The 12,871-nt window shown below is 44.0% G+C and overlaps 1 long non-coding RNA gene across 1 annotated transcript; it reads right to left on the reverse strand.

Annotated features, from left to right (window-relative positions):
* Positions 1-1,411: 1,411 nt before the first annotated feature.
* On the reverse strand, positions 1,412-12,820 carry LOC144293934 (uncharacterized). Its single transcript, XR_013361289.1, has 3 exons — positions 12,649-12,820; positions 9,708-9,879; positions 1,412-2,187 (listed from the first exon to the last, which is right to left on the reverse strand). It is a non-coding gene; the product is annotated as an uncharacterized LOC144293934 (long non-coding RNA).
* Between the last annotated feature and the right edge of the window lie 51 nt (positions 12,821-12,871).

The following is a 12,871-nucleotide window of genomic DNA, read 5'->3' on the forward strand; positions in this document are numbered from 1 at the left end:
GGGGGGAAACCCTAAGAGTCCTTCCAGAAAGAGAGGCAGCTTTTAAATTTGTGACCTCTTTCACAGTGACTGGCTTTCCCCTTTTCTTGCTTGTCTTTGTTCCATCCTAGCCTAGGGAGTGGCCCACCACACCATCTGCATTCCAGCCATGAGAAGCATGGAGGGAGAAGCATCACATGGGAGGCTAGGCAGGTGGTCCCAGACAGCTGGGGTTCGGGGGAATTGGAGTGGAGATGGGGACCTGAGACTGCAGCCCATCCACCTTGATGGAGGAAGCCCAGTGGAGGTGAGGGACAGGGGTGCATCTGAGTAGTTCTGGGAGCACAGCTCATGCCAGCAACGGGATGCAGGCAGCACGACTCTGCTTGAGTTCCCCCCATGCTGGTTGGGAAACCGCGCCACCCCAGCAGCCTCAGGAAAGCAGCCATAGACGAAATGGGCAAGACCGTGTTCCAGTAAAACTTCCATCGCGAAACCAGACAGCGAGCCTATGGGCCATGGTCTGTCGATCCCTGTTCCAGAAGACATGTACAATGAGAGATGTAGCAGCTGTCTTTGAAAAATACAATCTGCTGCAGTCCACCCTCTGCTCAGAGGGAAAGACGGTTCCTTCCTATTGTACTAATGGGTAGGAGTGTATTGCAAAACTCGTCTGAGTAGGTCGGAGATCAGGCTGGCCCACTGGACCTTGGGAAAGTTGCATGACTTTTTGACACTTTAGCATGCCAAGGAGACATCACGAGTCCAGCCGAAAGCTTATTTAAGCTCCTGAAAGTCTTCATTCATTCCTTGCTCCCTTCCCATAGCCATGGCTCTGCGCGGGCGAGGCAGAAGGAGCCCATGCTACCTTTGCTCCTGGTTCGGTGATCTTGCATCTTTAGGGGGTCCCCAGGAGTCTGCCCTTCCTCTCTGGGGCTCCTGGCATCCTCTGGCCTTCCATGGCCAGCCAAGAGCCCTGGGTCTGGAGCTGGCCACCGATAACTTGCCACCAACGGGATTCCTTGCATCCTCTCCCGAGGAAGCTGTGGGAAGGTAGAGGAGAGCGATCGGAAGGCTAAGCAGCAGTGCGGGACTTTTCTGACTCGCCCGGGAATGCCAGGGGCTAGTCTCTGGTCAGCCTGTGTAACCTAGGAGCGAGAGGGGACAGACAGCAGCCCACTCAGGAGCTTCCAAGGCTCTGTGTGCACCCCCGGCTGGGTTGCTCTAGCTCCTGGGTACGCCCCAGTGCTCCCCCTTGGGCCTTCTCACACAGTGGTCTTCTGGAGCTGATCACTCAGCTCTGATCCGTTCCTTAGTTAAGCCAAGAAAGGAAATGTCTTAGTTTCCCCTCCTGCCATCTGTCTCAAGTGCTGCTTTAATTCTGCTTTCTATATTCTCTTCCTCCCGCCCTCCCTCCCTCTTTTATCCCAGCTCTTACACATGAACACGTTCCCTCTTTTCACACATCTCTCACGCAGAATGACTAGAATCAGAGGCCCGAGGACTGCATGCAGCTGAACCCACACTAACACACAGGGACTGACGATTTTTTAGAAAGCCCCGATGGTGAGGTTGCTTTACTGCTGAGCACAGACAACAAATAGCAACTCCTTATAAACTTGGGGGTTTGTCTACCTTCCTGTGGCTTTTCTGAGTCTTTCCCCCTCCTACAGAAGTTTCTGTGACAAGTCGACTTCTTTATTTGATGAGATATGTTCTCCTCCTACATCTGATTATGCTGGAAAATACATGCAGAGTGGAAAAGACCACGCAGTTCCTGCCCATCTAAGTCTCTATATGAATGGATCCGGGAAGAATGAAGACAAAACTGAGCTTTCCTTCCACGTGGGCTCTCGGCATAGGGACTTACAGGCACGGGGATCTGGATCTTGGACACAGACCTATTACAAGTCAAACACCTATGGGATATGCCTCTCATAGTAACAACTACACCCCTTCCCCTCTCCCAGGTCCCCCACTTCCCCTCAGTAGATTCCACCCACAGATGGCAATGACTTATTGAAGCATTTTGGCTCAGACGTGACGAAACAGGCACTGATGTTGGGCAGGCAGGAGAAGCCTGCCGTCCTTCTGCAGGATGGATGGGACGTGGAGTGATGTAGGAGAAGGTCGGATTGGTGACTCCTCCTGAATGCCATTCTGTGCTCTCCAAGAATGCTCTTGCCTGGCACAGTCAGAGGCACACCCCTGTTGGCGAAGCCAAAATGCTTGATTATTCGGGGATCTCTGGTAGTAACTAATTACAATAATACTCTGGCACACTGGCTCAGGGAAGGTCCCAAAGGCTGCTTGTTGGTCAGGCATCAACACTCTGGATGATGTATTAGTCTGAGTTCTCCAGAGAAACAGATATCAGTATCAATATCAATATCTACCAAATCGAATCTCTTTCTTTCTCTCTCTCTCCCTATATGTATGTACGTATGTATCTATCTTCCAATATCGAAGGAATTGGCTCCCATTACAGAGGCTGAGTGATCCTGGGAGCAAGAGTCTGGAGACCCAGGAGAACCAGTGGTGTCAGCTTCCAGCCTGGGTTTGAGTCCAAAGGCAGGAAGACACCACTGTCCCAGCTTGACACAGTCAGTCAGAGAGAAGTCCCTCTTGCCCGGAGTCTTTGTTTTATTCAGGTCTTCAACTATTTGGATGAGGGCCACCCATGTTAGGGACCTACACTCAGTCCACTGATTTACATGTTAATCTCATATAGAAATAGCCTCACAGACTCACTCAGAATGTTTGCTCAAATATCTGGGAACCCTGTGGCCCAGTAAAAGTGACATAAAATTAACCATCACAGTTGAGGCCTTGAGGGAGTATCTTAGGGGAGAGCTGGGATTTCCTGGCTGGTGGCAGGCACTTGGGAGCCGGGGATAGTGATGACTTACCAACTAGTTTGGAAGGATTTTGATATTTTAACAGATGCTTTGGCTGTATTGTTGTGTTTCAACTAATGACAGCTCTGCCTGAACATGCTGTGTGTATCAGTCCAGGCCAGAGGTATGGATTTTCTTCCCCACTATTAAACAATTCCCAGAACATCTTGGAAGCTCCAATACATGACTGAGGCTTAGTTCATGAGATGCATCCATAGGCAAGCTGAGAGATGCAGAAGGCAAAGCAGGCAGAGAACTGATTTGGCCAGCCGTGACAGGAATCGCCCATTTCCCTGGACACTAGGTGGCGTCTAGTAGCAGAGGTGGCAGCTGTGTTGAATGTCTCCCATGTGGCAGATGTGTTTCTTTTCTTCTTCTTCTTTTTTTTTTTTTTTAAAGATTTACTTACTTATTTATTCATGAGAGAGAGAGAGAGATTGATTGAGGGAGAGAGAGGCAGAGACACAGGTAGAGGGAGAAGCAGGCTCCATGCCGAGAGCCCGATGTGGGACTCAATCCCGTGACCCCAGGACCGCGCCCTGGGCCAAAGGCAAGTGCCAAACCGCTGAGCCGCCCAGGGATCCCCAGGTGTGTTTCTAACTATGCTCACACCTGTTATATCCTCGGGCCCTGCAGTCAGACTGAAGTCTGAATCCTCACTATTTGTTTGATCTCGGGCAAGCTACTTAGTGTCTACAAGTTTTCTCCTCTAAAAAACAGACATAATGATGATACCTACCTTGTGGAGAGTCACAGGCAGAAATAAGCATTTTGGCTAGAAAATACTTGAGTCTGGGCCCTTCTGGGAGATGATCAAAATATCCCACTGGACTTGTTAGAACTCCAATCTGACACTGATTATTTCTTTTTTTTTTTAAAGATTTTATTTATTTATTCATGAGAGATATAGAGAGGCAGAGACATAGGCAGAGAGAGAAGCAGACTCCCTGCGGGGGAGCCCGAAGCAGGACTCGCTCCCAGGACCCCGGGATCATGACCTGAGCCGAAAGCAGACACTCGACCACTGAGCCACCCAGGTGTCCCTGACACTGATTATTTCATTGGAGTCCAGGAAGAGGGGGCTCAGGAGAGTGGGCGGCAATCTGTGAATACTGAGAAATGCTTATCTTTGATAATGAAGTGTTATTCTGGAGTTTATTCCAACATCCTTTGAATTTTGCTAGTATGAACTGATGATTTCTTAGCCCATGGTCATCTCTGGGTGTTCTAACAAAATTAAAAAGTTTAGAGCCAACTTCTGGCAGAAGTGCCTCATTTCCTGAAACTGGCTTGAGGAGCCGGCTCACCCTGGGAGGTGTGTCTCTGCCTCCCTGATACTTTCTCTTCCTTCTTCTTCTCTTCTCTCCTGCTACATCTCACCCCTTCTTTCTTCTTCATCTCCTTTATCCTTCTTTCCATTTTCTTTTCAGTTCTGTCTTACCATTGTAAGCATTTAGTGTCTCTCCTTCCTCTTCTTCTATTCACTTTTTTCCTCCCACTTTTTTTCTGTCTCTTTCTCTGTTTCCTGCTGTTTTTATGTCCCCTCCATGTGTGTGCAAGCATGCAGACAAATGCACACACACCAATTGCACAAATACCAACTGCTAATTTTCACCTGCACCTTCCGCTTTTAATACACCTAGAAGATGAAGACAAAGACAAACCCCAGGAGCACTTGGTATAGATGCTGTTCAGTTTACAAATAATGAAGATTACTTGGTACTTTTTTCCAAGAGTACTTTGAGAACTGAAAGGCCCGAGATATGATTATTTTGATTATTGTTGGCCATTCTATTCATGGCTCATGTCACTTTTGCACACCCTGACATTTTGCTAGGATCTCCATACATCACCAACACCACTCTGGGCCCCCAAATTAAAGCCATTCTTTAATGAGAGTTCAAGAGAGAAGACAAAGGATGGAATTTCAGGTCACTGAGCAGTGGAGATGTGTGCAGAAGGAAGGCAGTTATTTACATCCCCTACTACTGTTTTATCTCTGAAGGGCTTTTTGGGGGCCTCTTTGTGGTATAATAGCCATTGACCCATTCTACCATGGCAAACTTTGCAAGGAGTTAGGTGAGCCTGGAGAATTCTATGCAATGAAGGAGAGCCCCGGGCAGCCATAGAAACAACAACTAACAGGATCTGAAAACATGTTCACCTTAATGACCTTGGAAAGTCTGCCTTGCAGGGGCAGATGGAGAAACTGAGGCTCGAAGAGGTTACGTTTTTCAGCTAAGGCCATCCAGGAAGCTGATAAGGGATAAAAACTCAAACCTGGGTCTTCTGATTCCAAATATTCTTATAATACTTCAAGTATATTACTAGAAATTAGCCCAAATGTACTATCCCAAGTGGTGACAGTATAGTTTTTAAGCCACACAAAAGCAATTTGAGGGAACTCATTCCATCTCCAGCAGCTGAGGCCTCCTTAGAGAACATAGAAACACCAAGGTATTGGAGATTCAGGGACTCAGTGACAGTCTGGCATAGGGTGAGGTAAGAGACTAGAGTCCCCAGCACAATGTGACATGATCTCTCATCAGACCTCCAACCCAGGCTGGATGAAACAGCCTTCAGAATCCTCATTCCTCTCTTATTCTGATTCTAAATTTGCCAATCTTAGGACAAACTTAGATCCTCCAGAACAAGAGCATTGGAAAAATGGAAACCTCATTACAGGATAGCAGCTATCTAATCCCTAACCTGGGGAGCTTCTCCTTGCTGGAAATGCATAGGTTTGGTTTACATCACTGTCTGTTTGCATCTGGCTTATTCGGGAGCACTGACACAGCTGGACTTCTAAAATTCACCAAGGCTGAAAACCATTCACTGACTAGTGGCGAGATGGCTAAGACTGGCACATCCTGGGGGCCTCCTGGTGGTCAGCAGGCAGGCCTGCAGGCAGCCTGGCTTTACCATACCCTTTTATGATAGTGTTTGTAATTGCAACAATCTGGAAGCATTAGAAATGGTCAGGACTAAGGAAATATGGTAGAGATGGCCTGAGTTCACAGGTGACCCCCAGAGAGGAGCAGATGAAGGAGGTGCTATGTAGACAGGAAATTTGATTATTAGGACAACTGTGAAACTGCATGAAAAGTGGTTGACATGGTGCTAAATAGAAAAAAAAATTGGAGTCTGAAATGATAATGACACACAATTAAACAACACTAAAAATGTATGTAGGCAGGGCGCCTGGGTAGCTCAGTCAGTTGAGAATCCAACCCTTGATCTCGGCTCAGGTCTTGATCTCAAGGTCGTGAATTCAGGACCTGCACTGGGCTCCACACTGGGCATGGAGCCTACTTAAAAAAAAAAAAAAAAAAAAAAAAAAAGTATGTAGGCTCCAGGATCAAGATTGGAAGAATGGAGGTGTAAAAACAAAGATAGTTGATTATTATTTTCTGAGTGAAAAATGTTTGAAATATTTTTAATGTTTTATTAGTCCATGTTTACTGTGATAATGCTGCATGACAAATAACTCCACAACTTCTAATGGCTTATTATTACAACAGATATTTATTTCTTGCCAATTGGTTTGCAGGTGATGGTGGGCCAGATGTGGATCAGCTTGGCTAGGCTGGACTCAAGACTTTAGGTTAGGTTCTGCTTAGTTTCATTTTGAAGCTCTGTCTAAAGTCACCGTGGTGATCCAGGGCATGACATCCTGATTGCAGAGATCAAATGATCAAGAGAAGCATATGGAAACATGTAAATGTCTCTTGAGAGTCTTGGAATTGGAAAGTGTCACATTTGCCCACATTCTATTTGCCAAAGCAAGTCATATGACCAAGCCCCAAATGAGTGGGATGACGAGATATGTTCCACTCAGTAAAGCTGTTGAATTATGTCCACCAAAATTCCTACAAGACGTCTTAACCCCCAGCACCTCATAATGTGACCTCATTTGGAAATAGGGTCTTTACAGAGGTAATCGAATTCAAGTGAGAGCATTAAGGTGGGCCTTAATCTGAAATGACTGGTCCTCACAAAAAGGGGAAATTGGACAGAGAGACACAGACTGAGAGAGGACAATGTGAAGACAGAGAAGATCTGCCATTTACGGCCCTCAGGAGGAACCAACCCTGTTAATACCTTGATCCTGGACTTCTAGCTTCCAGAAATGTGAGAAAATAAATTTCTGTTGTTATTAATTTTATTTTATTTTAAAAAATATTTATTCATTTATTTAAGACAGAGAGAGGGTGTGCATGTGCACAAGTGGAGGGCGGGGTAAAGGAAGAGAATCTTCAGATTCCCTACTGAGCCTGAAGCTCTATGTGGGGTTCTAGCCCACAACCCATGAGATTATGACCTGAGCTGAAACCAAGAGTTGGTTGCTTGACTGACTGAGCCACCCAGAATTTTATTAATTTTAAATTTTAAAAAGTTTTCTGTTGTTTATCTTAGCAGACTAATATAGAAGCCATGGGAGAAGAATAGAAGGAAGAATTAAGGACACACACACACACACACACAAAAAAAAGAATTAAGGACACATAATACAATTTGTGACAATGTTATTCCAATAACCATTTAAAAGTGCAAAATGTGGGGCACCTGGGTGGCTCAGTGTTTGAGCATCTGCCTTCGGTTCAGGTCGTGATCCCAGGGCCCTGGGATCGAGTCCCACATCAGGCTCCCCAGAAGGAGCCTGCTTCTCCCTTTGCCTATGTCTCTGCCTCTCTCTGTGTGTCTCTCATGAATAAATAAATAAAATCTTTAAAAAAATAAAAATGTAAAATATAACATAGTAAAAAGTACATTGACAGTCCTTTTCTCATTATCAATATGTCTATACAATAATAACACAGCCACAGTGAACACTTAAAATGTAAGTATTACCACGTCAGGAATGATCCTAAGCTCCATAAATGTATAAACTTCCTTAATCCTCAAAGCAGAATAATATCTCTGAGGTAGAAACTACCATTATATTTAACTTAAAATAAGGGAACCGAGGCCCAAAGAGGTTAAGCCACTTGCTTCAGCTTATACAGCATAGTGGTAGACCCGGGATATAGCCCAAGAGAGCTCTATTTCCAGAGCCTGAGCCCCTAACCACTTGGCTATATTCCATCCTTCACACTCAAAACTGTTTCTTTCCCTTTGGCAGTACATTTGAATGATCTGTCCCTATCAAGCAGGTAAATTTTATTTCTTATCACAGTCCACAATCTTACATGATCTAGCTCCTACATGCTTTGTAGGCCTTCTTTCCTTTACTCTAGCCATACTGACCTTTTTTTGGTTCGCAAACATACCAAGCTGGTCCCTGCCTTCAAGTGTTTGCACTTGCTGTTCTTTCTGCCTGGAATACCTCCCTCAGATCTTTGCCTACATGCACCTCCTTGTTGAAATCTGAGCTTAGATGTGACATTCCCCCAGAGAAGTCTGATCCTGCCACTCCACTAAAGCAGCTCACTCCCACCTTAGTCACTCTTCCTCTCACCACATTGTTTAGTTTTTATTCACAGGTCTTACCAATAGCTGAAATTGTCCTTAAAAATGTTATCTGTTTACTTGCTCGTTGTCTGTCTCCCTCTATCTAGAATGTAAACTCTATGACAGAGGGACTTTGTGTATCTTGTTCATGACGTATTTTTAGCAGATAGAGTGGTTTGTGGCACAGAATGGGTGCTCGCTAAATACTTGTAAATGAATAAAGTTCTCACTCGGCCATGACATTAAGTGGACTTGCCAGAAGCACTGAGTCTCAGAACTCTTGTCTTCTAGACAGTACAAGGAGGTCTGGAGACATACAATCCACATAGGGGCAGAACGATGCCATTGATGCCAAATTTTATTTCCAAGCAAACACAGTCTTTAAGTCTTAGTCACTGTGGTTAGCGGCAAGTGAAGTCATCCATTCCAGCCAAAAGGAAAAGTTAGAGGGAAAATGGTCATACAAGATGCATGAAGAACAGATATCAAGAGTCGAGTTTCCATAGCTTTGGCTTCTCAATAATTACTGTATTGGATGAAGCTGGGTCACTCTGAGCTCTTCTAAAGTAGGTGCTGCTTCATTTGTCTGGGTCGGTGTTAGGTTTGGGCAGCTGAGCCATCTGTAGAGGGTTAGGGCTCAGCGCCAAGGGTCTGATCTCTACTTGGCTGCAAGCACCTCATTGCTCTGCTACCTCCGCTTCATGGGCTGGATGTCTGTTCCCTTTAGTTGTATGGGAGGAATTGGACTCTGAGTTGGTTTCTATTTTCTCATGAAGCTGTCTAGGGGACTGAGGTGGGGGTATAAATCACCAAGCTTCTGAGAGCATAGCTTTAACCACAGTCTCATGTGTCTGGGCTGGTCATAAGACATCTCAGACTGTGAGTCCTGACATTCTGTTGGCTGATAACCTAGCCAGCATCCCCATCTCACACCCAGGCTGATGAGATATGCCGCTGTCCCTCTGCAGATGCAGAACACTTGGTGGGTGAATTGAGACTAGAATGTCTGCAGCATTAGACTCTGCCTCTGTTTTAGAGCGACGTGTTAGATGAGAAAGTAGCTAGTGGTTCACATTATCTTGTATCAAAGAACTCAAGACTCTTAGCAGAATTTGATAAATGTTGATCTTTTTTAAAAAAGATTTTATTTATTTATTCATGAGACACACACACACACACACACACACACACAGAGGGAGGCAGAGACATAGGCAGAGGGAGAAGCAGGCTCCCTGCAGGTAGCCCGATGTGGGGACTCAATCCCAGGACCCCGGGGATCACGACCTGAGCTGAAGGCAGACACTCAACCACTAAGCCATCTAGGTGTCCCATAAATGTTGATCTCGATGAGATGGTAGAGATTAATAATTTGAAGATTACCTAACTTTCTGCAGAGAATAGATTCATCTACTTTTAAAGATGCCAGGATGCAGGGAAGAGAAGGAAAAAGTTCTGGGCCTCAAATCTCTGCATTATGCAGGGCTACTTCCCCAGGGAAAGGGACTTGCGACTCATGCTCGGGGTGAAGAAATCCACTCAAGATAACTTGGATCTGAAAAAGGAAAATTTAAATAAAGATCAAGTTTATCATTCTTTGAGGTAGTCTACTGACATTAGAAGACATTCATCTCTCTGTTTCTATGCTTTTTTTTTAAAGATTTATTTATTTATTCAGAGAGAGAGAGAGAGAGAGGCAGAGACACAGGCAGAGGGAGAAGCAGGCTCCACGCAGGGAGCCCGATGTGGGACTCGATCCCGGGTCTCCAGGATCACACCCTGGGCTGCCGGCAACGCTAAACCACTGTGCCACCAGGGCTGCCCTCTGTTTCTATACTTGTTAAAATTTTTCTAAGTAAAAATTTTATGTGCTTAAAACTTTTCATTGAAATACAGAGAAAAGCGCACATCTCTCGAGTGTACGGCTTGATACATTGTTTTTTCAAATGAAACACATCTGTGTAACCAGCACCAGATCAAGAAACAGAATTATTGTCCATCTCTCAGAAGACTTTGTCACTCCCCCGTTCTACTCACCGCCCCCCCCACAAGACCACAGCTATCCTGATTCCTAATACCTAGATGAATCAAGGGCTGCCGTAAAGTAGACATTGAGTGGGTGCTTCAAAGTCATCTCAAGATTAATATGTTCTTACTTCTAGTTTTACTGCTATTTCTTGTGCATACTATTACTTACATTTACCATTAGACATATGATATATGATAATAAATAATGTAACTCCACTGGAATCACACCCACTACTTCAGTTCTGCTGAATTAACAAAGCTATCCCTTTCTGCTACTACAAGAATGATTAATACTTCTGCAGTGTTACCACATGCCAAGCATTGTTCTGATTACTTTACATGAATTAACTTATTTAATCTTCATAATGTAGTGTTTTTATTATCATCCCATATTATAGGCATGAACTTCAAATGTGCCTTTCTTGTTGCTGCCAATCACATGGTTTTTCCTAGTCTATTTACTTTCATACAATTTCAGATCTTTTTCTTTCTTCTCAAACCTCCAATTCCGCCCCCTCCATCCTAACTCTTAGCTGATGACCTTGTTCTTCACAATTAAAGAAGAGCTTCTATGAACTCCCACCACTACATCTATGTACCCACCAGCCACCATCTGCTTTCCACCCAATACTATACATGGATTATCTGTACTCCTCTAGAAAGAAATATCTTCTTTAATAGGAATTCCCAATCATTTCTTACACTCAAAGGCCTTACCCCAATAATTTGTCTCTTTTCCTCTATGTCATTATTTTTTCACTGTCTTATAGATCATTCCTATTTGCACAAATACACTGTTATTTTCCCATCAATCCCCCCTTCTTTTGATTATATTTTCTTTGCTTCCCTTTGCAGCAAAATTGAAAAGATTTTTCTAGACTCACAGTATTTATCTTCTCTCCAACCATTCTCTCTTAAACCACACCGAACAGGATTTTGCTCCTACATTAAACTAAAACTGTGCTTATCCAGGACAGCAACATCAGCAACATCACCTCTATGGCAATGACTAACATATTTATATACCCAGACCAGTTCTCTTTCCTAAACTCCAGGGATATACACACAAATGCCTTCTCAACAACTACACTTGGATGTTTAATAGACACCTTAGATTTGCCATGTATGAAACTGACTGTCTGAGGCTATGGCAGCAACATATGGTCACAGTTGTCTTGTGACTGGGAGGAGCTAGCACGGAGGCAATACTGACTACACATTGAGAATGATAGAGTAGAAGAGGAAAGAGTTAGTTCCTTGAAAACACTGTTGGATCATTTGGTGTGAGATCATAAATTACTTCTTGAGTTGGCTTTTTAGTTACTTGTCAAAATCACCTTAATTAATTACACAGCCCAAATTGAAGAGCAATTTAATGGAGATCTCACTATTTCTTTTTCCTGATTGTCTTCCTTAGTCTATTCCCCATCAAGAGACTAAGACAATGCAAATCCTTTAATGATAGGAACATTTAAACAGGTTACATATAGGAGGCAACCTGAGATTTCCTGGGGACGCTTCTTTCTTTTTGAGAGAAAAACAGCCTTTCCTTATTTCCTTCACTAACAAAGTGTTGCCAGTTAATGTGATGAGTTCATTTCAAAGGTATAGCTAATGTATTGGTTGTGTAACGAGGCTGATGAAATCCTGGAGTGGGAGCTTCACATATGAATAAGGATTTATTCTAAACTCAGTTTTCAAAAGTTCCCTGCCCCAAATGAGTGGGGCAAGTTCTAAGTATCAAAGTTAGGGACTAAGTTCTAAGAATGGGGGCTGGTGATATAATTCAGAAAGATAGTATAGCCACTAGCTTTGGAAAAGGACATTGCGGGCAGCCCTGGTGGCCCAGCAGTTTAGCACTGCCTTCCACCCACGGTGTGATCCTGGGTTCCTGGGATCAAGTCCCACGTCGGGCTCCCTGCATGGGGCCTGCTTCTCCCTCTGCCTGTGTCTCTGCCTCTCTCTCTCTCTCTCTCTCTCTCTCTCTCTCTCTGTGTCTATCATAAATAAATAAATAAAATCTTTAAAAAAATAAAAAGGACATTGCTAAGGGACCAAATATGAAAAATAGCCCAAGATAGCAGTGATGGTATAACTTTTCTGGAAGCAGTTTTGCAATGTGTATCAAAGTCCTGAACAATGTTAATATTGTTTAACTCTATAATTTCACTTCATTGGAATCTAGAACAAGGAAATAATTCTGATGAAGAGTCCCTATCCATCCCCAATCTTCTCTGGGTCCACTCCTCTTGGATGCTCAGCTGGGAGTGTTCTTAGCTAATTTGATAGCACTTACCACAAGAGTAGCTGAAGACAAAAGATGAGAGGGCCTTAGAAAGCTGGTAAGAAGAATACGTGCATTTCTCATTTGAGTCTACACCCTGTTGTCTTGGGAAAAATTATTGCTTGCTATGGTGAAATATGATTTCCATTAGGTAAATCAAAGGAGGCTGGCTGGAATTCTTATCACTGGAAAGGCTGAATGGGATTCTATTCCACAAGGTCACAAGACCAGAACC

Source organism: Canis aureus, chromosome 22, assembly GCF_053574225.1.
Source record: "Canis aureus isolate CA01 chromosome 22, VMU_Caureus_v.1.0, whole genome shotgun sequence".
Lineage (NCBI taxonomy): Eukaryota > Metazoa > Chordata > Mammalia > Carnivora > Canidae > Canis > Canis aureus.